This window comes from Gossypium arboreum, chromosome 9 (assembly GCF_025698485.1).
Source record: "Gossypium arboreum isolate Shixiya-1 chromosome 9, ASM2569848v2, whole genome shotgun sequence".
NCBI lineage: Eukaryota > Viridiplantae > Streptophyta > Magnoliopsida > Malvales > Malvaceae > Gossypium > Gossypium arboreum.
The window spans coordinates 45,521,080-45,545,326 of record NC_069078.1 but is presented as its reverse complement, the minus strand read 5'-3'; positions in this window follow the sequence as shown (position 1 = coordinate 45,545,326).

Here is a 24,247-nt window from a genome sequence, read left to right as displayed (position 1 = left end):
ATTTCGTACATATGCGACTTTGATGCCTAATGAGTATATATATTGGCTAAGTACCTTGAATTCCTTTTTCGATGCTCAAATGATTAAATCAATTTATTTGTCAAATTAAGCTCAAGAGCAAAGGGGAGCTAAATCCGATAAAGGGAAGGAAAAAGTAGTCGAGTAGCCGTCGAAATCGCTCGACAACATCCAAGGTAAGTCTTCGAGTAATGACCTTACTTGAATTATATTGAAATCATGCTCCTTGTGTGTGGCTATTGAGCTGAAATTTTAAAGGTTTGATAAATATTTTGTGTTTGAGCCTTAGTAACGAAAATGAAATATGGATGTGTCGTGATTATTGATATATGTGTACATGAGCATTTGAATGATACCCGGGCTAAGTCCCAAGGCATTTATGCTAGTGATTATATCCGGCTAAGACCAAGGCATTCGTATGAAGTTGTTATATCCGGCTAAGACCAAGGCAATTGTACAAGTTACCAAATCGGGTTAAGACCAAGGCAATTGTGCTTGTGGTTATATCCGGTTAAATCCCAAAGGTACGTGATTCGAAATGAGCAATCTTGCTGTAAAATTTCAGTTTATACACTTGTGAAAATTCCAGCAATGAGGTATGTTCGTATGTGCTTGAATTAGTTGAGTCCTTACAAGTAAGTATTCGCCGCTTGATAAACGAGCTACCGCCTTTAGCTAAGTTGTTCTTTGTGTATAAACATAAGGGTCGGTAATGTGAAGTAAGTATGATTATGAGAATGTGTATTAATAAAGTGATTCATTTAGTTATGTAAATGTAATACTTTAGTCAAAGCTGATTTCATTACTTGAGACTTATTAAGCATTAAAATGCTTACCCGCTGCTTTGGCTCTCTGCTTTATAGATTTTGCTCGTTAGCTATCGGATTCGGGATCATCGAAGTCGAAGTCATCCACACTATCAAAGCCCCCATTTTGGTACAATTTTGGTTGAACTTTGAAATGGCATGTATAGGACTACCCTTTTGTTATAGGTCATGTACCTTTCGGTTTTGTGTAAACTTGGATAGCCATGCGAAAATGGCTTATATACGTTTTTAGCATAGTACTATAATCGTTTGTATGTTGATCATTATGAGGTATGGAATTGTTTTGAAACGATTATCCATTGGAATGGTTAATCATGATCACACTTTGTGCTATGTATGCAAAAAGGGCCAATTGAATCATGGAAATCATGAAATAGGTAAAGCCTACCTTAAAGGTAGATGCTGACAGCAGCAGTGATGTGGATGTGAAAAATCACTAAAAATAGTAGGAATGGTATTAAATAGTGAATAAATTATGTAAATGAACCTTGATGAATCTACTTTTATATGGAAGAAACGAAACGGTCATATGAGTTATATGTTAAGAGATATTAAAGTTCTCGTGAAATAGGGCCAGAACAGTTTCTGGATCCTCTGTTCCGACTTTGGAAATTCATTGTAAATTAAACAGAGATAATTAGGAGTCATGCCATATATGTATAAATTCCTCTCTGAGTCTAGTTTCTATAGAAACAAACGTCATCAGTATTGAATCCCTGTACAGGGAGATATCTAATTCGTAATGCATGAAGGTTAGTGTAGTCGAACCCTGGATTAGGGGAGACTTTAACTAATAAACTGTACTAATTGGCCCGACCAAAAATTCTAGAAAAAAATATGTTGATGTACTTATGAGTGTAGTTTCAGGGAAAATTTACGAAACTGATTTTCGAGCTTTAAAACTCAAGATATGATTTTTTTTAGGCAACAGTGACGCAGTAACCAGCTAGTCTGGAAATTTTTTTTTTATGGACTGTGAAACTATTAAGTTAAGTCTGTGTGCACCTTGTGTTCGACTCGATGAACGGACTCGCACGGGTGTTACAATTTTATTGGTATCGAGCTACGGTTTAGTTGATTCTAGGACTACTGTAATACGTTTGGGTCTAGCTATACATGCCATTATGTGATTAATTGATAGTGTGGTGATTTCTGACATTTGAATTTGTGTTTATTTATAGTAATGGATCCCGATCCCAACCGAAAGCGATAGCTGATGATGTGGAGAGTGTGGCGCTGCTCCCGACAAGGGACAGCGGCGGCGGACTCTCAACCTATTGCTAGCAATCCGAATGATGAGGCTAGGCAAGCCTTTTATAGCGTGATGAATGATTGGTTCAACCAATACATTCGAACTAATCTGGTGTTCTACAACCTCCATTCCCAACAAACACACCCCGCACCTACAATGCCTCCGTGGCTGACCAAATAAGGTCGAATAAGCCCTAGTTGATGAATCCGAAAACATGGGGCTACTGAATTTAAAGCCACGGATAGCGACGATGCCGAGCAAGCTGAATTTTGGTTGGACAACACTATCCGGCACTTTCGATGAGCTGTCTTGTACACCGATGAATGCCTAAAGTGTGCTATCTCCTTGCTACGTGATTACGCCTACTATTGGTGGAGCACTCGACTTCTGTTGTGCCACGAGCAAGTAACTTGGGAGTTTTTCCAAACTAAGTTTCGGAAAAAGTATATCGATCGAGATTTGTTGATCAAAAGCGGAAGGAATTTCTTGAGCTTAAGCAAGGTTCTATGTCGATTCATCGATTCGAGCGAAAATTTGTTAGACTTAGTAGATACGCCGGAATGTGTTTCGTCCGAGGTCGCATGTGTAAACGCCGAGGATGGGCTGAATGAAGACATAAAATGTTCGTTGGCATTCTTGAAATACGAGAGTTTGTAGTACTTGTCGAGCGAGCTTGTAAAGTCAAGAGCTTAGAAAAGAAAAACAAAAGTTGATGTGGGAACCGGAGAGTTTCGTAAAAGATCCTCGGAAAGTCTCTTCAACATGCATCGAAGAAATTTAGAGATGATGTGGGCGGTCTAGAGGCACTTCGGGCCTTTTAGACGAGATCGTGATCGACCCACAATGGGTACACGAGGCACTTGATCGCCATCTTGGGAATGAACGTCGAGACGAGCGAGTGTCGACATTGTGGCAAATGGCATTCGAAGTCGAGGTTCCGTGGATCGCTCTGTTACAAGTGCGGATCGGTCGACCACTTTATTAAAGATTGCCCGAGGTTGCTGAGCAGAATACAAATCGAGTGGGAAGCCGGGTGCTACCACCGCCGAGGTAGACCATCCGGAAATACGGGCAATGCTAGTGGTGGTCGAGAGGATCTAGAGATGCTACGACCAGATCCGAGGCTCGCACTCTGCTAGGGCTTATGCTATCGCCGCACGCCGAGGATGCTTCCTCGCCAGATGTTATTACCGGTACTTTCACTCTCTTTGATACTAGTGTGATTGCTTTAATTGACCCCGGTTCTACTCACTCTTATATATGCGAAACCTTATCATCCAAGAAGACTTTACCTATTGAGTCTCTCGAGTTCATAATTTGGGTGTCAAATCCTTGGGTCGTTATGCGTCTTTGGTCGACAAAGTGTGTAAGAAATGTCCCCTAGTAATTCGAGGTTCTGCTTTCCGTGAACTTGATGCTTTTGCCGTTCGATGAATTTGATGTTATTCTTGGGTTGGATTGGTTGATCGTGCATGATGCGGTTGTGAATTGCAAAAGCAAGACTATTGATTTGAGGTGCACAAATAACGAGATGATCCGAGTTGAATCTACGGACTTAAAGGGTTGCCACCGTAATATCATCAATGTTGGCCCGTATATGTAAGAAAGGGTGCGAAGCATACCTTGCGTATGTACTTGATGATAAGGAGTTAGAAATAAAACCGAATCTGTGCTTGGTAGTTTGTGAATACCGGATATTTTTCCCGAAGAATTACCGGGTTTGCCACTGCTCGGAGATAGAGTTTGGTATTGAGCTTGTACCTGGGACCACACCGATTTCGATAGCTCCGTATCGTATGGCACCAACGGAATTAAAGGAGTTGAAAGCTCAGTTGCAAGAGTTGGTGGATAGAGGTTTTGCTCGCCCGAGTTTTTCACCTTGGGGTGCACCAATGTTGTTTGTGAAAAAGAAGGACGGAACCATGAGGTTGTGCATCGACTATCGTCAGCTTAATAAAGTGACAATAAAGAACAAATATCTGTTACCGCGTATCGATGATTTGTTCGATCAACTGAAGGGAGCCTCAGTGTTCTCAAAAATAGATTTGAGATCGGGCTATTATCAGTTGCGAATCCGAGATTCGGATATACTCAAAACCGCCTTGAGCGATATATGGTCACTACGAGTTCTTAGTGATGCCGTTTGGGCTCACTAATGCCCTATGGTATTTATGGATTTGATGAATCGGATCTTCGAACCGTATTTGGATCGGTTCAGTAGTTGTGTTCATTGACGACATCTTGGTCTATTCAAGAGATGAGACCGAACATGCGAGCACCGAGATTAGTGTTGCAAATTTTACGGGATAAGCGCTTATACGCTAAGTTCAGCAAGTTTGAATTCGTTAAGAGAGGTTAGCTTCTTGGGTCATGTGGTATCTCAGACGGTATTCGAGTCAACCCGAAAAATTTCAACCATACTTAACTGGAAGCCTCAGAAATATTACCGAGGTTCGAGCTTTTTGGGACTTGCCGGTTACTACCGACGGTTTGTAGAAGGATTCTCGATGATAGCCACACCCATGAAGAAACCGCCGTAAAGATGTCAAGTTTGAATGGACGGAAAAGTGTCAGAAAAGTTTCGATCAATTGAAAACTCATTTGACGGAAGCTCCAGTATTAATGCAGCCCAAATCTGGCAAAGAGTTTGTCATCTATAGTGACGCCTCCTTACTTGGGTTAGGTTGCGTATTGATGCAAGAAGGTCGAGTTGTGGCCTATGCGTCGAGACAATTAAAGCCACATGAGAAAAATTATCCGACCCATGATCTCGAATTGGCTGCCATCGTATTCGCCTTAAAGATATGGCGACATTACTTATTGGGTGAGAAGTGCCATGTGTATTCGGATCACAAAAGTCTCAAATATTTGATGACTCAAAGCGACTTAAATCTGCGACACAGACGTTGGCTCGAGTTGTTAAAAGATTATGAGCTTGTCATTGATTATCACCCGGAAAGGCTAATGTGGTTGCGGACGCCTTAAGCCGTAAATCACTTTGTTTGCTTTACTGACGATGAATGTACACTTGTCCATTCTACCCGACAATGTGTTAGTAGCGAATTAAAGGCCAAACCATTATTGACTCATCAAATTCGTGAAGCTCGAAAGTTGACGATGAGTTGGTTGCAAAAGCAGTGAGTGTGTTCGAACAAGGAATCGGAGTTTCAAATTGATGATGACGATTGTTTGAGGTTCGAAGTCGTCGCTGTGTTCCAAAGAATTGAACTTATTTCGATAATTCTGAACGAAGCCCATTGTAGCCGAATAGCAATCCACCCGGGGAGTACGAAGATGTACAACGATTTGAAACGTCGGTTTTGGTGGCATGGTATGAAACAAGACATCTCCGACTTTGTTTCGAGATGTTTAATATGTCAACAAGTGAAAGCGGAACATCAAGTGCCTTCCGGATTACTTCAGCCGATTACGATACCCGAGTGGAAATGGGATCGAGTCACAATGGACTTTGTGTCCGGACTGCCATTTTCAGCAAGTAAGAAGGATGCGATTTGGGTTGTTGTTGATAGACTGACTAAGTCGGCTCACTTTATCCCTCATGCGTACGGATTTTTCATTAGATAAACTAGCTGAATTGTACGTTTCTCGGTTGTGAGATTACACGGGTACCGATTTACATTGTGTCGATAGAGATCCGAGGTTCACCTCGCGATTTTGGAAGAAATTGCAAGAAGCTTTGGGTACCAAGTTGCATTTCAAAGACCGCCTTTCACCCCAAACCGATGGTCAATCCGAGCGGATAATTCGGATACTTGAGGATATGTTGAGATGTTGCATCCTCGAGTTCGGTGGTTCATGGGAACGGTATTTACCTTTGATTGAATTCGCACAACAATAGTTTCCAATCAAGTATTAAGATGGCGCCTTACGAGGCCTTGTACGGGCGTAAATGCCGTACACCATTGTTTTGGACCGAGCTCGGTGAAAACAAAATTTTCGAGTGGATTTGATTAAAGATGCTGATGTAAAGTAAAAGTAATCCGTGAAAATCAAGATAGCCTCCGATCGTCGAAGTCGACGCGGATCTGAAACGAAAAGACATTGAGTATCGTGGGAGATAAAGTGTTTCTTAAAGTTTCGCCTTGGAAAAAGATACTCAGATTTGGGTGCAAGGGCAAATTGAGTCCGAGGTTCATCGGGCCATATGAGATATCCGAACGAGTCGGTCCAGTTGCGTATCGTTTGATTTTGCCCCCTAAACTTGAAAAGATTCACGACGTCTTTCATGTTTCGATGCTTTGACGCTATAGATCTGATCCGTCGCACGTAATTAGTCCATCAGAGGTTGAAATTCAAGCCGATATGAGTTATGAAGAAGAACCGATTCGTATCCTAGCTCGTGAAGTGAAGGAGTTGCGAAACAAAAGGGTTCCGTTAGTAAAAGTGTTATGGCTCAAACATGGGATGGAAGAAGCTACTTGGGAACCCGAGAACTCTATGAAAGAGCGTTACCCAAACCTATTTACCGGTAAGATTTTCGGGGACAAAAATTTCTTAAGTGGGGGAGAGTTGTGACAGCCCAAAATTGACCCTATTCGGAATATGGTTTCGGGACCACAAAACCGAGGCATAAAAATAATTTAATGTTCATTTTGATGCCTATGATATGTGTTAATTCGTGTGTGACATTTTTGATGATTTGATTTAGGATTATAAATGTGAATTTCACTAAAAAGGACCTAGTAGTAAACTTTGAAAGTAGGATAGGGAAATGTGTGATGACTAATTAAAGCATGCATGCAAAACAATGGTCTTCCATGTCAAATACCCTCTTTTTATAAGTGGTGGCCGGCCATGACAAGGAGGATGGGCAAAACATGTCATAGACATGTTTTGTTGGTGCATTAGGGAGAAACATTAAACTAAGGTGTATGGGTAATAAAAAATGAAAAAAAATGTGTGTGAAGGCTTCTCCCTCCCCATTGCCGTGAGTTGAAGGAAAGAAAGAAAAAAAATTGTTCATCCTTTCTTTGAGCCAAAACTAGAGAGAAAATACAAAGAAGAAAAAAATGTGTGTGTTCATCCTTGAACATCTTTTGGTCGAAAATTGAAGGAAAAAGGAAGAAGGGAGTGAAGCATTCTGGCTATCCTAGGTCACTATTAAGGTAAGTTTGATGTTTTGCCATGAGATTCATGTATATTTTAGTAGTTAGCTTGAGTTCTAACTAGCCATGGTTCAAATCCTTACTATGTCATGGAGATGATATTCGGCTAAGGTGAGGGTGTGTTGATATCATTTGCATGCTAAAAGTGAAGCTTTGTAATGGTGCATGTGACGGTGGATTGATGATTATTGAATATTCTTTTTAGCACTTTTGAGTGAGAGTTTGATAGATACCATGAGGTTAAACTTCATGACATTGTAAGCTTGTAAGTTGGATGATGAAGTTCATGCTTTGTGAAGGTAAATGGGGTAGAAGGAGCATTCGGCCATAATGAAAATATATGAGATAGTCATAGTCATCCTTATGATTCGGCTCTTGCATATATATATATATATATATATATATATATATATATATATGTTTGCACATGATGTATTGGTATGACCTATATACTATCTCAAGGCATATAATTACATATGATGGTGTTTGGTTATGGAGTAAATGATTGATGCGTATTGAGTTACAATATGGAATGCGTTAGTCAAGAAAATGTATGCTGTTTTGTGTGGTATTATGTATAATTGGCCTCAACATGGACATGCATATTCGCCACATGAGGGAATTGGTGTGCATGCATTCGGTTAGAGGCAAGCATATTGATGCCTATTCTTGGCTTAGAAAATTCGGCTAAGAGGAATATTAACTAATGTGTTGAGCTCGATTCATGATTTCGTACATATGCGACTTTGATGCCTAATGAGTATATATATTGGCTAAGTACCTTGAATTCCTTTTTCGATGCTCAAATGATTAAATCAATTTATTTGTCAAATTAAGCTCAAGAGCAAAGGGGAGCTAAATCCGATAAAGGGAAGGAAAAAGTAGTCGAGTAGCCGTCGAAATCGCTCGACAACATCCAAGGTAAGTCTTCGAGTAATGACCCTACTTGAATTATATTGAAATCATGCTCCTTGTGTGTGGCTATTGAGCCGAAATTGTAAAGGTTTGATAAATATTTTGTGTTTGAGCCTTAGTAACGAAAATGAAATATGGATGTGTCGTGATTATTGATATATGTGTACATGAGCATTTGAATGATACCCGGCTAAGTCCCAAGGCATTTATGCTAGTGATTATATCCGGCTAAGACCAAGGCATTCGTATGAAGTTGTTATATCCGGCTAAGACCAAGGCAATTGTGCAAGTTACCAAATCCGGGTTAAGACCCGAAGGCAATTGTGCTTGTGGTTATATCCGGTTAAATCCCGAAGGTACGTGATTCGGAAATGAGCAATCTTGCTGTAAAAATTTCAGTTTATACACTTGTGAAAATTCCAGCAATGAGGTATGTTCGTATGTGCTTGAATTAGTTGAGTCCTTACAAGTAAGTATTCGCTCAGTTGATAAACGAGCTACCGGCCTTTGGCTAAGTTGTTCTTTTGTGTATAAACATAAGGGTCGGTAATGTGAAGTAAGTATGATTATGAGAATGTGTATTAATAAAGTGATTCATTTAGTTATGTAAATGTAATACTTTAGTCAAAGCTGATTTCATTACTTGAGACTTATTAAGCATTAAAATGCTTACCCCGTTGCTTTGGCTCTCTGTTTTATAGATTTTGCTCGTTAGCTATCAGATTCGGGATCATCGAAGTCGAAGTCATCCACACTATCAAAGCCCCCATTTTGGTACAATTTTGGTTGAACTTTGAAATGGCATGTATAGGACTACCCTTTTGTTATAGGTCATGTACCTTTCGGTTTTGTGTAAACTTGGATAGCCATGCGAAAATGGCTTATATAATGCTTTTAGCATAGTACTATAATCGTTTGTATGTTGATCATTATGAGGTATGGAATTGTTTTGAAACGATTAGCCATTGGAATGGTTAATCATGATCACACTTTGTGCTATGTATGCAAAAAGGGCCAATTGAATCATGGAAATCATGAAATAGGTAAAGCCTACCTTAAAGGCAGATGCTGACAGCAGCAGTGATGTGGATGTGAAAAATCACTAAAAATAGTAGGAATGGTATTAAATAGTGAATAAATTATGTAAATGAACCTTGATGAATCTACTTTTATATGGAAGAAACGAAAAGGTCATATGAGTTATATGTTAAGAGATATTAAAGTTCTCGTGAAACAGGGCCAGAACGGTTTCTGGATCCCCTGTTCCGACTTTGGAAATTAATTTTAAATTAACCAGATATAATTAGGAGTCATTCCATATATGTATAAATTCCTCTCTGAGTCTAGTTTCTATATAAACAAACGGCATCAGTATTGAAGCCCTGTACAGGGAGATATCTAATTCGTAATGCTTGAAGGTCGGTGTAGTCGAACCCTGGATTAGGGGAGACTTTAACTAATAAACTATACTAATTGGCCTGACAAAAAATTCTAGAAAAAAATTTGTTGATGGACTTATGAGTCTAGTTTCAGGGAAAATTTACGAAACTGATTTTCGAGCTTTAAAACTCAAGATATGATTTTTTTTAGGCAACAGTGATGCAGTAACTAGCTAGTCTGGAAATTTTTTTTTTATGGACTGTGAAACTATTAAGTTAAGTTTGTGTGCACCTTGTGTTCGACTCCGGTAACGGACTTGGGTACGGGGTGTTACAAAAATACCCCTATTAGGTAAAAAGACCGTAAAGCCCCTGTAGGGTAAAGTGACCGTAAAGCCCCTGTAAGGTAAAGTGACCGTAATACCCCTGTATGGTAAAATGACGAATATGCCCTTATGTTTCGTATGACTGATGTGCTTAGGATTTACATATATTGATATTGGATTAGTTAAGTTTGAGTGACAGGTGGTGTTTATCGTAGGCGATTGATTTTGGAAACGTTTCAACTTCAACCCGTAACAGGTGTGTACTAACCCTCGTAATAGCTTAGATTAATATTTCTTTGAAAAGTCAAAGCTTCATATTTTAGTGATTCGGAATTAATATTTAGATCTATTTTCTATGCACGCTTTAAGTTGGATTCACAACGGATATGGGGTAGGAAGGTATTTGGAACGTTCTTCAACGAGTAGATCTCTTGGTAAGTATTCAACCTTCTTTCCATTTGTATCTTGTGGTTTAAGAAAAGTGAAAACCCTCCGTCGACTAAGGCTAAAAGGGTTTTGGTGTTATTTGGTTTGTTGGTGCTAGTGAGGATTAAAGGCTACCGATCGAGGAGTGTGTGAAAAGCTTGGATCATCGGAGTGACTAAATCTAGTCATCAACTTCGGCAAAGGTATGAACCCAAGGGCCATTGTGGATGGTGGCCGAATGTGTAAGTGACGATAATAGGTAGTTTTCGATTTGGTTTAATATTAACATGGTCTAATCTATTAACGGTTGATTATAGGAGAAATCACATAGGAGATCTCGACGAGGAATATCGCAAACAGGTGTGTAACGAACCCTTTTTCATAGCTTAAAGCGATAAATGCCGAAAAGCCGAAATGCCAAAACTCTGGCATTTCGAGGACTTGTGAGCAAGCGAACGCTCATTAGCCAGTTAGATTCGTTGAGATGATGATCGGGAAGGTTGGAAAAGGTAAGAGCGTGAATTTTGGCATTCACGGTAAGTTGGGCCTCGAGGGGCTGAAATAGGGCCCGATGGGCATTCGGGCCCATTTGAGTAAAATTGGTAGAATATGGAAACTTGTTAAATTGCGCGTAGAGACTGATAAAACCGTTATGGAATATAGGCTGAATAGGCCTAGATGACAAAATCTACGAGTAGGCCATTAGGGTTTTAGGCCCAATAACTCGATTTCGCTAAAAATGGGCCGAAATCACTGCTTGCACCCATGAATTGTTTGTAACAGTTAATGAACATGGAAACCCTAATTTTGGTAAAATTACAAGATTACCCTTATAATATGAAAATGACCGTTTTGCCCCTAGGTAAAATGACCATTATACCCCTAGGGTTTATATATGAACTTAATGCATGGGATTTTGATAAACATGATATGTATGATATGCACATGATATGTATGATATGCACATGACATGTATGATATGCACATGATATGCATGATATGCACACGAGATGTTCATAAATGCATTGGGTTGGGTTTTATATGGATGGAGGAAGTGCAAAAGGGCTTATGCCCCGCTTATTAAAAGGGCTTATGCCTCGCTTATTAAAAGGGCTTATGCCCTGCTTATTAAAAGGGCTTTGCCCGATTATTAAAAGGGCTTTGCCCTGATGATAAAGCAATCTATGCCGCCAAGGAGAGTTATGGCGGGTGGGTCGAGTAAATCCCACATGGTGTGTTGGTTGGTACGGGTGGAGAGTAGCGGATGGTGGGTTGAGTAGTCTCCCAAATGGGTTGCATTCTTTCATTGACATTATATGTGATATTGAAATGGGCCTATGGGCCATACCGTTTACAGTAAAGGCTTCGGCCCAGTAATATGAAATTTGAAAAGGCTTCGGCCCAGTGTTATGAAATATGAAATATGAAAAGGGCTATGGCCCAGTACATGTTTGAGATTGGATTTGGGCTTAGACCCAACAGTTGTCATTGTTTTGGGCTCGAAAGGGCTTGTTGCACACGAGTTTCCAAACTCACCCCTTTCCTTAACCTTGCAGGTGAGCCTTGATATGGGGACTTGGGCCGGAGGGGATTCAGAGTGGCCACGGTGATCGCTTTTGGACCTTTAAATAAGCTTTGGTTTTCATTTAATTTCCTTTATTATTTATTTTTGGGTTGTAATAAGGCCATTTTAAACTTTTCTTTTATTTCTTCTTGGGATTATTTTATTTTTAATAACTTCAAACCTGGTTGATAATTGTTCAAATGGGCTAGACTTAGGACGTGTTTTCAAAGCGATACTTGTTTTCAAAATATCTCAACACCACGATTAATCGATTTATCAAAGACGTCCACTTAAACAAATTTAAACTCGATATAACAAAGTGTGGCTATGGTTGTGGGCACGTCTAGGATTGGATCCAATCAAAGAGCTTGGTACTTAAGTAGCCTTCATGGCTCACCTCTTTTGTCTCGGATACCTACCTGGTGCCCAGCTTCCATACACTTTGTTAACTCAACAAAATATATGGTTTTAAAACACTAAAACGGAACGTGGGTTTTCAACTCCAATGTGGCACGTCAGATTCGGCCATAACGTCTAGGCCGGGTTTGGGGTGTTACATTGTAATGTTGCAAAACATTTTCAAATATTTTTTTAATACAAAGATATTAACATATTAATTTTTTTATTTTCAGTTAAAAAATGACACCAACTCCTTTATTGAACATACTCACTAAAAATAAACCGAGCGGAAACAACTATAAGGACTGGAAAAGGAACATGATAATTTTCCTAAGTTGTGAGAAATTTAAAATAGTTCTTGATACTAAGTGCCATCCGGCCACTTAAGTTGAGGCTAGAAAACACTGGGAAGAGTCTGATGAGATAGCTCATTAATATATACTAACAAGCGCGACTAGCACTGTAACAGCCCGTTTTTAGTCAAATCAGAACAGTGGTTTCGGGACCACAAATTTGAAGTAAAAAGAATTATTTTATTATTATTTTAATGTTTATAGCATGGTAATATGATTGTGTGAATTTTTTTTGTTAAGAAATTTTATTGTTTGAATGCTTAATTAGATAAAAAGGACTAAATCGTGTAAAGTGCAAAACTTGTGTTCTATTAGTTAAAGGTGTCTAATAGCTATGGAATATTAAATTAAAGGTACTTAAGTAGTAATTATACCATTTATAAGGTTAGTGGGCATTCTTGGACATCATTTAAGTGAATTTTAATGTTTTAAGTTAAGGTTTAAATAAAATAAAACTAAGCATTTCATCAACTTCATCCATAAAGATCAAAAGACACCATTTTTAGGGCTTGAACATTTGGCAAGCTTTCTCTTAGCTTGTAAGTGATTTTTGACTCAGTTTTTAATGATTTCTATGTTTTTGATATCGTTGCAGCTTAATCTAACTAGCCCAGGGACTAATTTGCTAAATTGTTAAAGGTTTAGGGTTTTTCCATTGATGAATATAGGTGTATTTTGATGTTTGATGATAGAAAATGTATGCTTGTTGTTAGATAGACAACATCTGTAAAGTGATTTTTGACAAAATTGACATTTAGGGATTTAATTGAGAAATGTTAAAATTTTACGGTTAAATTGTGAAGTAAATGAAAAATATGGGCTACTAGGGACTTAATTGAAATTCAGCTAGCATGGGTATAGGTTGAATTCCATGAATTTGTATTTTTATGAGATAAGGACTAAATTGTTAAAATGTTGAAATATTAGGGGCAAAAGTGTAAAGTTGTCTTAATGTTTATTTTGGACTAAATTGAATAGAATGATAATTAAATAATTTAATTTTGATTACATTTAGATCAAGAAAAGCAAAATTCAGATTTAGATTGGGGGAAAATAAAGTATCAGACTAATCAACTTATTTCATCGTTTTTGCAATTGAGGTAAGTTTGTATGTTAATAAGCATTTGAATAATTGTGTTTTAAATGCTTTAATATTGAATATACTGTGTATATGACATTACAGATATGTTAGATGATGATTTAACAACGAGAAATCTTGTTTGAACTTTAGGAATAGATTAGGATGCAAATGACATGTCATTAGGGGTTATGTGATTGGGTGCTGGTCCGTACGTCCTACCGGTGGCTAAGTTATCCAACATGTGTTGCGAATTCTCGTCAGCTTGTGTGAGCAACACTTTGTAGCTCCGTCATGACTGTTAGCTTGTGTGAGCAGACCCGTTGATAGCTCGAGCGTGAGCATTATATATGATATGAGATAGAGGTAACTTTGGCTATATATGTGGCACTTAAGGTGTGAGATTCCCGAGTATCTAATAATATTTCGAATGGTTCAACAGGTATATCGAAGCTATGAAATGGTGAGAAATATATATGTATCAGTACATATATGTATGGGAACTATATAAGCATCGAATCTATGAAAGATATGAGTTTATGGTTAAATATATAATTAAATATATGTTAACATTGTGATTAAATGTTTTGTAGTATGTTATGTTCATATTCTTGATTAGAAATTAAATGGTGAGCTTTTCTTATTATTTCATATGAGCTTACTAAGCTTTATAGGTTACATTGATTATTTTTCCGTGTTTTATAGTGAAATCAAAGCTAGCTCAGATTCGGGAATCGTCAGAGACCTCATCACACTATCAAGCTATCACTTTGGTACTTTTGAATCTATGTTTTTGGGATATATGGCACGTATAGGAGCTTTGGTTATTTTGGTATATAGTTTGGTAACGAATTTAGCCATTTGGATTGACTTGTAAATGTTTAATGTGTGGTTTTGTACATAGCCATGTAAGTTGGCTTATTTTGGTTGATATATTTGTGTATTTATATGCAAATGGCCTTTGTCTTGTGTTGATAGTTGCTATGCAAATGGTTGAGGTAAATGGTTGAAAATTGAGAATTGTATGCTTATCAGTTTAGGCAAAACGATGTATAATTGGACGTGTCCATATTGATGGTTTGTGAAAGTGAGGTTTGGTATGAAATTGAATGGCATATTGTAGTATTTGTGTGCCTTGATATGTTGGTCTTAAAATGGCATGAATTAAGCTTATTTGAGATTGGATGAATGCCTATTTATGTCATGTTTGGTGCTATTTGGTTTAGTGTAGGTGTGTGCAAATTTGGGTGGCAAGATGGCTTGGTAAATTTCCCGTGTCTCTGCCCATGTGTGACACATGGTTAGGTTACACGACTGTGTGCCCCTGGTGTTGATTTAGAAATCAAATCAGTATACTCCACACGGCCTAGCATACGGGCATGTGACTTGGCCGTGTGGCATAAGTCAGTATACCCTACAGGTTTGGCACGGCCTACAACACATCCTGGCACATGGGCGTGTGTGGCCATTTCGAAGGGCACACAGGCTGATCACATGGGCGTGTGGTTGGCCGTGTGACCCAAGTCAGAGAGTTACACGAGGTCAGACACAGTCTGGGACATGGCCATGTGATTCCATTTCGAATGTCCACATGTCCTATGGCACGGGCGTGTCTTTGGCCATGTGGCATGTGTCCCCTGTATTTTGTAAAATTTTATAAGTTTTCTAGAAATTTCATAAGTTATCGGTTTAGTCCCGAACCACCCCGAATGCATGTTTAGGGCCTTGTAGGCTCATATTAGGGACAATGTGAATGTTGTTGAATGATAATTACATGATGTTTGTAAATGTATGTGAAATGTATGTTTAATTGTATAATAAGCCCAGTAATGCTCTGAAACCCTATTTCGCCATTGAATACAGGTGAGGGGTGTTACAAGCACTTTGTATAAGCAATTGGAGAGCTGTAAGACTACTAAAGTGATTCTAGATAAGCTAGAAGACATGTTAGGAGGCTAAGCTACCTTGGCTTGATAGTTTGCTATAACTAGCTTAATGAATGCCTAAAAAAAGTTTGGCACTCCGGTAAAAGACCATATGATCACTCTTATGAGCTACTTTTTCAAGGTCGTGGACAATGACGCCAATTTGTTCCAAAACACCCAAATAGAGATGGTGTTCAAAAGCTTGTCTAATAATTTTGTTGGTTTTCGGGCTGCCTATAACCTTGGGAATAAAAACCTGACCCTTACACAACTTATGAAGGAGTTATAATCCTATGAGTTGATGCTAAATGAGGTCAATAGATCTGAAGAGTAAAAGCGAATATTTTCGTCACTTTTTTCTCAAAAGGGAAAGGAAATCACGCTAATAAAAGTAAGGCTAAGGTTTATAGGCCACCACAAATGGAAAGAAAGAGAACCAGAAATCTAAAAGACTTACCTAAGTTTAAATGCTTCTTCTGCATCAAGAAAGGGCATTTTAAGCAAACTAGAAAAAGTGGAAAGAATGCCTAGCTACCAAAGGAAAACGTATGGAACTCTTAATGATAGAAACTTGTTTTGTGGAAGACTCAATAGACCATTGTGTCATTGATTCGAGATCCACTAATCATGTATGTGTTTCTCTGTAGGGGTTCGAGTAGATGAAAGATCTTAGAGATAAGAGCTTGTCGTTGCGGATCAGGAATTGGAAAAGTGTGGCAATTGAAGTAGTGGGAGATGTACATCTTTATTTTGATAATTTTAGAAATATTATTTTAAAAGACACTTTCTATATACCAATCTTCAAAAGAAACTTAATTTCCGTTGCATGTTTATATAAAGACAACTTGACCATGACTTTTAATAATGAAACTGCAATATTTAGAAATCACAATCTTATCTGTAATGGATGTGTAATAGCCCGATTTAGACCCTAATCGGAATGGTGGTTTCAGGACCACGAATCTGAGTTCCAAAAATATTTAAAAGTTATTTTTTTGTTTATTTTATGTGAATTTATATTTGTGAAATTTTAGTGATTTAATTTTGGCGTTTGAGTGTCCGATTAAATAAAAGGACTTAATCGCGTAAATTAAAAAATTGGGTAGTTTAATCTATAAGGGCCAAAATGCTATTGGCTTTTAAAATGGAAGCCTTGATGTTGCAATTAGCCCATAAATTATTAAGTGGACGGCAATAGGTTATATTATAAGGTTTTGATATATATTAAATAAGGTTACTTTAATAAATTAATATTATAAACTATTATAATATAATATATATATATCATAAAAGTAAAATAAGAAGCCAAATTCATATTATGTTCTTTGATCGAAACCAAAATAAGAAAGAAAAAAAGAAAAGAAAACCTAGTTCGGCCATTCTCAAGCTCGATCAAGATAGGTGCTTAGCTTGGTTTTTGATAATTTCTACGTTTTTGAGATCGTTGCTTAGTAATCTTCAAGACCCATGCTTTAATTTTTTATTTTAATGAATATTTTGAGTTGTGCCATTATTGAGAGCTTGTGATTTTTGTTGTTTGATGATGAAATATGAAAGATATATTTTAGATTAACATATTTTGTTTTGGAGTTTTTGATGATTTTGAGTAATTAGGACTAAATCGCAAAAATAATAAATTGAGGGACTAAAATGTGAAATAAATGAAAAATATGGGCTTGAATGAACACTAGGAGTATTCGGCCAAACATGGGTATCTTGAAATTTTGAATATTTTGTGTTTTGTGCAATAGGGACTAAATTGTAAAAAGTGTAAATGTCAGGGGTAAAATGGTAATTTGCCCATTTATGTGTTTTTGGACTAAATTGAATGTAAATATATTTGAGTGAGCTTAATTTGAATATGTTTAGATTAAGAATCAAAGAAATCGGATTTGGATCAGGGGAAAACGAAAGTCGTTGACTAGCTGTCCCGTTCCGTTTTATATCGTCCGGGGTAAGTTTATAAGTAAATAGGAGTTGTTAAATTTCAATATATGTGATTAATAGATAGTTATATTTATTAAAAGTAAATTAAAAATCAATATTGAAAATGGAAATAATCTATGTTTGATAATAAGTGATGAATAAGTTTAGTATTAAAGGTGATGACATGAATTATATATGTTAAAATGTTTGTTTTTGTATATTAAATTACTAGTCTATATTCGCTAAATGAAATATGTAAGTGACATTTAAATGTAAGAAATGGTTAAATGTGTATATATATATTCGATTATTTAATGATAATGTGATTTTGGTTATGAATGATAATTTTGCTAATGAACTTATGTACAAAATGGTCGATTTTAAAGTTGATATCTGGAAGTATATGTGGCATCGATATGTGACTCCAATATATTTGTGCGAGTAAGTCCACGTTTAATACGTTGGCATCGATTGTGACTCCGATATATATGTGTGAGTAAGTCCACGTTTAATACGTTGGCATCGATATGTGACTCCAATATATGTGTACGAGTAAGACCACGTTTAATACGTTGGCATCGATATGTGACTCTGATATATGTGTGTGAGTAAGACCATGTTTAATACGTTGGCATCGATATATGACTCCGATATATGTGTACGAGTAAAAACCTGTCTGGGGCAGTGGCATTGATATGTGATTACATGTAAGACCACGTCTGGGACGTTGGCAATGTATGGTATATGTGATTATCCTAGTGTCCTATCCAATTCCGAATGGTTCAAAGGGCAATACTAAGTTAAGATCGAATGAAAAATCGAGTTAAAAGGTTCAGGTATGTATTCATACTAAGTTATGAAATTATGGTAAGTTAGATACTTGAATCAGTGATATAAATGTTATTTGTCATTGTGAATTACATTTATGCATATGTAAAAGTATACATTCGGTTTAACAATGTATTCATGATGAAAATAAAAGTATGTGCATATGAAAATTATAACTGGTTAAATGTTTAGTATATGCGATCTTGTAAATGTGATTTATGTATATTCGTATATGAATGAGTATATTCGGCCAAGGGTTTATATGTGACCCTAGAAGTGAAAAATAATTATGATATTAACTTCACGGGTATTTATTCTATTTAGATTTAATGCATAGTTATATGTTTGATAAATGTATATTTTTGCAAGTTTGAAAATGTATATGAATATAATATAATGATTCCATTTTGTTATAATGAAATATAAATGTTATTGAGTTACTTACTTGCTTATGACTTACTAAGCTATGAAAGCTTACTATGTGTGTTTATGTTTGTCTTTGTTTTATAGATTTTGGAATCTAATTACGAGCTCAGGGATCGTCAGCAAAGTCCATCACACTATCGATCGTTTTTGGTAATTTATAAGTTTAAACTTGAATCTATGACATGTATAGGCTAGATTGTATTTAGTTAAGTTTGAATTTGAATATGTATTAAGCCATGCGAATATGGCTTGTTTAATTTATTAGGTTCGATTTTAAGGTTTGATCAAATTTTGGTTATAATTGAGATGGTTGGAGTTTATTTTGGTATGCATATTTTATGATATGTATGATTTGTGTTTTGGTGATATGTTTGTGATGTTGATTGTAAGATTAGAAAAGAAATGTGTTAATGATGAATCATAATCGGCCATGAAAGTAGCTCATTTTGGATGTATGATTTGTGGTATATTTTGTAAGGTGATTGATTAAAAATTTTGGCTTAAGTGAGGTTAATAGGGTTGATAAATATGGATAGGTATGATGTTTAAGTATAAGCAAGTTTCGGTTTTGATATATATGTGTGAATTGGCTGGCACTTTTGGTAAGGGTTGTCTAAGTATGGTTTTGGTTTAAATCTATTTTGAAAACATCGAGCATGCTATATGTGAATGATATATTTGACATAATGATGATGATATTAAATAGGTGAAATGTTGTGTTAAGTATGTATGGTGAGATTTAATATGTTTGTTCGAGTATGATTTAAATTAATATAATTATATGAGTATAGATTTGTGATAAGTAAAAGGAATATTTGATTTTAATATATTACTTGTTATGTGATATAAATATGAATATATATTTAACATGCTTTGTGGATACTATAATATAGAATAATATATATATGTGTGTGTGTGAAATATGATTGATACATATAGTAATGGGGTGAGGTTATGCAAAAGAATATGTAAATGGTATATTTGGTTTGAATGAAATTATGAATGTATATTTTTGAATACTGGATGTTCAGCTGTGTAATGGAATAGAAATAAATATAAGTTTATTACCTTTAATCATTGTTTACAAATAAGATGTTAAGCATAATGAACAATTTGTGAAATGACTATGTTTAGATTTGGCAAACAAGGTGAATTAACTTTCGGTGGTTGTACAATAATTGAGGTATCATGTATTTGATGAAAAGTTGGATTGCTTCGGTTATATGGATTTGTATATAAACTTAGCCGAAAATATGACTATTAAATTAGTTTGAGCATGACATTTGTCAATTTAATTGATATGTGCTAGTAGCATGTCAAAATTTGAGTTGGTATGCTATATATATGCTGGATGAATAATTAATATATATATATATATTATATATATAAAATGATGTGATGGTGTGAAGGATAAAATAAAATGTTTGAGTATTTAGTTAGGTAATTTGGAAAATGTTTCACATGTATAAAGTGATAGAGCATAATAGAAGTAGACAACAAACAAGGCATATGTGTTTGCTTGTTATATATATGTTTGGTTAAAGATTTAACAAATGACCATATGAATAGTAACTTTTTTTTTAATAAAGTTGCATGTATGTCTGATCTAAGTAATTAATAATGAGATGTTTATTTCCATGTGCCTATATCCGGCTATTTGATAATGATTATAGTTGTATGTTATCTAATTTATGTGTAACATGTAAATTTGGTTTGATTTAATATATGTCCGGTTGTGATAAATTAAGATGAATAATTTCTCTGTGTATTTGTAATTATTCGAAAGTTGTGTTTAGTTAGTAATACTTTGTAACCCTTTCCGGCGACGGTCACGGGTTAGGGGTGTTACAGGATGGATGTCAAATAATCTTTATTTTATCTAACCAAAGATGTACACACTTCTTGAGACTAAAATATTGAATAAAAGACTTAAAATTTCTCACTCTAATGAGACGTACCTTTGGCATTTGAGCCTTGGTCATATTAACCGAGAAAGAATCACTAAACTTGTGAAAGATGGCATCTTAAGTGATAGTACTAGAAAGAACATATGTTTTGTCACTACTTATTGGTTAATTTGTCCCCATTTAGTTATTTTTATGACATATTTTAGCATTTTCAGTTCAGTAAATTTCATTTTATAACTTAGTGGATCTTAGCCTATTTATCCTTAATTTTGTCATGTTTTAGTACCGATATCGTTGCATGAGTATTTCCATATTGCACCTAGAATTGTCGCCGCACCTGAAAGCTGTCTGAATAAGAAAAAAATGTGTGAACTGTCTAGTCTGGTATAACCAACTTGTACGTACAGAGGCAACATGATTCTGATGAAAGGACACCTGTGCTATTTGGAAGAATTTAAATATTCACATGAAAAGGAAAAAAAAAGGAGGCTTTTTTGGGGGTATTATCTTCTTTGACCTATCTTTTGAAACTCTTCAACTATGGCGGCTTAAGTCTCCTACGGGTGAACTGACGTGAAAGGGACGCAGATCAACTCCTGACGAGAAGCCTTAAGTGCGACACAAAAAGGAATGGAGAGATTCAAGCCGAGATTGTCTAGGAATAGTATTCTCCAATTGTTTCTTTCATATTTCTTTTCTAAACGATGCTGATTACTTTCTATTTCATGTTTGTACAGAAGTACACATGATTTCTAGGTTAAATGTTATTCTATTCAATCTTGCTTTTACTGTTTAATCTTTCGGTTTGAATTTTTTTAGCATGGAAGTGTTATTGTGGTCATTGACACTAAAAAATGCAGTGACAGTTCAAGCTAACAAGCATGACAATGAAAGTTGATTGAGGATTAGAGGAATTTAATCCACTTGTTTACTATAGTGTTCTATTGCCATCATCGAAAGGTGTGGTTAATGTGCATGTCTAAGTCGTAGATTATATATAGAAGTTAAGCTTGGTAAGATATTCATTACAATCTAATGCATCAACAATCACATCTCCTTTTATACCTTGTGAGCACTTAGTATTCTGTTGAATATTCACATTGGGGATCCTAGTTTATCATTATCATAATTTATCTTATTGTTTTCAAGTTATTGCTTCAACAACTACTCTCATAATTTATCTCATTTCTATCTATTTATTGCACTGACATTGATAGACAAAAGACAACCATCCTCGTGGGATCGATATCTGGCAGACTCATATCTGTCTACTATACTTGCATTGACAATGTATGCTTGCACATTATTGTTGTGACATTAAATAGCCAATCAAGTTTTGGCATCGTTACCGGGGATGGCATTTGTTTGATATTTATTTATTTTTTTTGCACTTTGTTTTCTATTATATAATTTTTAGTTGCCACTAACTTGTTTTCTTTTTGTCGATATTTTCACATTTTATTTTAGGTGTTTGATAACCCAAAGCAATTTAGAGTTTATTGCCAATTTTGATCCAGAAATTGAAAGAACCATTCAGTGGAGACTTCAAGAACAAAGGAATATGGATTTATCAAGAAACAATGAAGCCATACCCTAGGTACAACACCAAAATGGTAATGACCCACCATTGCCGCAAGATGCTCAAATACAAAACAGGACTATACGAGACTCTGTAGTACCTATCTTGGATGACTTACAACCGGGAGTTTTTAGGCAAGCAATCCAAGCTGGGAATTTTGAACTCAAGCCAGTAATGTTTCAAATGTTGAATTCTAATGGGCAATATGTTGGACTGCCACATGGAGATGCACGAGAACATCTTAAATCATTTTTATTAGTTTTTGCTTCCTTTAGTCAACAAGGTGTTCCTGATGACGCTTTGAAGGTGCAATTATTTCCTTATTCCTTGCAGGGAAGAGCTCATACTTGGTTCCTTGGGCTACCTGCTGGATCAATTACTTCTTGGAATGTACTAGCAACATAGTTTGTTTTGAGCTTTAACCCACTGACAATGAATGCTCATTTTTGAAATGATATTACAACTTATCATCAATTGGATGATGAGAATCTTCACACTACATCAGAACATTATAAATCTTTACTTCGACGTTGCCTCATGCACGACATTTGACAAGAAACAGAAATTGAAATTTTTTATAAAGGGATGAATTCACACAAGAGGAATCTTGTTGACGCATCAGCCGATAGTCCTTTGCTGGATTGTACTTATAATGATGCTACTGGAATTCTTGAGTGAATTGCTCAGAATAATTATCAATATCCTATCTCTAGAGCTGCAAAAGCAAAAGCTACTCCGAGAGTTATTGAATTGGACGTAATATCTGCACTTAGTGCTCAAGTTTCTTCTCTTGCAAATATGATAAAAAATATGTAAGGGACTAGTGGCGTTGCACCTATACAAGTCGCTCAACAAGTTGATGTTCCTACCTTTTTGTAACAACCCATTTTTGGTGAGATCGAAACTATGGTTTTGGAACCACAAATCCAAGCCAAAAATTTAAAAAATATATTTTATTTTATTTTACGATTGGCATTAGGATAGGAAGATCACATGAAAGTTTTGTTCTAGTAGCTATAGGTATCAAATAGCTATGGAATTCAAAACTTAAGGTCCTTAAATGGTAATTAGACCATTGAATGGTAGTTAGTAGACATTTTAATGACTCATCCATGGAAAAATTAGAAATAGCTAGGGCCTAAATTGAAAATCACTAAAATTAAAAAATGACAAATAATTAAAAAGAATTATCATCTTTTCTTTTCATCTTCATCCCCCAAATTTCTATGGAAACCCTAGGAAAGAGGATGAAAACTTTGCAAGCTCAATAACGTATGAAATTAGGTATCATTTTTAATGATTTTTATATTTTTGGAATCGGGATAACCTAATCTCTCTATTTAAGGGATTAATGTAACACCCCAAACCCGGCCCAGACGTTACGGCCAAATCCGACATGCCACATTGAAGATAAAAATCCACGTTTCGTTTTAGCGCTTTAAAACCAACTTTTGTTAAGCTTAACCAAGTGAATGGAAGCTGGGCACCAGGTAGGAATCCGTAACAGAGGAGGTGAGCCATGAAGGCTGCTTAAGTACCTAACTCTTCGATTGGATCCAATCCTAGACATTCCCACAACCACTGCCACACTTGGTTATAACGAGTTGAAATTTCTTTGAGTAGATATCTTTGATAAATCGAATAATCGTGACGTTGTGTTATTTTGAAAACAAGTATCATTTTGAAAACGCGTCCTAAGTCTAGCCCATTTGAATTATTATCAACTAGTTTAAAGTTATTAAAAATAAAATAATCCCAGAGAGAAAATAAAGTTAAAATGGCCTTATTACAACCCAAAAATAAATAATAAATAAGGTAAACTAAAGAAAACCAATCACTTATTTCAAAAGCCCAAAAGCGATCACCGTGGCCACTCTGAATCCCCTCCGGCTCCAAGCCCCCACATCAAGGCTCACCTGCAAGGTTAAGGAAGGGGTGAGTTTGGAAACTCAGTGTGCAACAAGCCCCTTTCAGAGCCCAAAACAATATCAGC